Here is a 1,588-nt window from a genome sequence, read left to right on the forward strand (position 1 = left end):
AAATGCCATATTCAATTTGCACCATCTCAACCTTTATGTAAAACAATGTTAAGATGTATATCTATCGAAACAAAAACAAAAGGTGTGCGTGATATAAATTTCACCATCGCTACCCTTATCTAGAACAATGTTAAAATGTATTAATCTATAATCGTTAGCATGCAATATAGAGATTGGCCCATTTAGGATCTTGAAGGTTTTGATTTTGCATCAATAACTAATCAGATGAAACAATGAAAGTCGCAAAACATCCTGCCATGTTTTTATATGAAAAGAAAGATGCAAAACAAGAAATCTATAATATTTTACAAAAAGACTGATACAAACTGGAATTCCAACCTCATTCCCCACTTTTATTCTTCTCAAAGAGACTATCTAAAGATCCGCAAAAGTTCAAGAATTTATACAAGTTCGTTAAAACCCATCAGCTATCTTCTAAACCCACGTTCTAAGCTGTCAAAAGTGGCCGCCCGCTTTCAAAAGCCTCATAGAAATACAATGATATCTGATCCGCAAACAAACATCTTTTCCATTGTTTCTCACATTAGAGCTTCTCTGTTTTCTTAAAATATCAATGTCAGCCAGGGAGATTGCATTAACTTGATTGCTACATAATCCATACCCAAATCAAGATCAATGGATATAAAGAAACAAAACTAATTTCGATAACATGGTTGCTGCCTAAACCTTACCCAAGTCAAGATTTAAGGTTATAAACAAGTCGAATTAGTTTATCTCATAAGTTTGAAAGTCATATGATAAAGTCTGTCTGACTAAAAAATCAAAACTTAAAGTGCATGCCTATAAATATAGGTGACCTGATTGATCTAGTGATTGAAAATTTAAATGATAAAAAACTCAGTTTTTAACAGAGCAGATACCTAAAGTTAGAATGGCGGATGGGTTGCAATCCGGACCTTGATCATCATAGTCATAGCCATCATCATCATCATCACCATTATGATCATTTCTGTAATCTTTTCTTCTATCTCCAAAGATGGCCATTTATACGAACTTCTCTTCTCTGTTATGTGAAAAAAGCACAAACGATAGAATGTTCGGGACTTGTTGGATTGATCTCTGAATCCTGTCTTGTTTTGGGCTCTAGTCTCTTTGAGAACATATTTATACCTGCGTTAGCAGGAAATGGTGCCATTAGGCCTCTTCTAGGCTCGTTCCTCCCACAAGGAGGAGTGTGGAAGCGTCTGTTGGAGTGTGCCGAGCTGCAGGTGTGGTGGAGGAAACTTTTGAGTAATGGAGAAATGAAGATACGTTGTTTTAGGGTTTCTGAAGATATATTTTGAGAGACGGTTGAGTTGATATGATTTGAAGCACATGGCAGATCCAATTCTTATACTGACAGTATCACATTCATGTTTGTGTGGGACATCATGTTGCCAGAGATAAGCCACAAATCATACTCATCACATTCCAAAAATCTAAAGTGCACATGGGAGAGAGAAAAAACAAATAAATATTTAGCTTGTACAAGTATTTTAAAAGTGTCATCATCATCTTTCCTCACAATTTAGTCAATTCAGCAAAACATAAATGAGTGATTATATATATAAATCTGACTTTACTGCTG

At 35.1% G+C, this 1,588-nt stretch overlaps 1 long non-coding RNA gene across 2 annotated transcripts; it reads right to left on the reverse strand.

The window, feature by feature from the left end:
• Window positions 1-317: 317 nt before the first annotated feature.
• Window positions 318-1,284, reverse strand: LOC149533501 (uncharacterized). Of its 2 annotated transcripts, none has more exons than XR_016357173.1 (2): window positions 882-1,284; window positions 318-562 (listed from the first exon to the last, which is right to left on the reverse strand). It is a non-coding gene; the product is annotated as an uncharacterized LOC149533501 (long non-coding RNA). The 2 variants fall into 2 exon arrangements; XR_016357172.1 differs by having other exon boundaries at window positions 318-607; window positions 882-1,272.
• Window positions 1,285-1,588: the final 304 nt, after the last annotated feature.

This window comes from Cupressus sempervirens, chromosome 10 (assembly GCF_028749045.1).
Source record: "Cupressus sempervirens isolate cs-2001-9-10 chromosome 10, ASM2874904v1, whole genome shotgun sequence".
Lineage (NCBI taxonomy): Eukaryota > Viridiplantae > Streptophyta > Pinopsida > Cupressales > Cupressaceae > Cupressus > Cupressus sempervirens.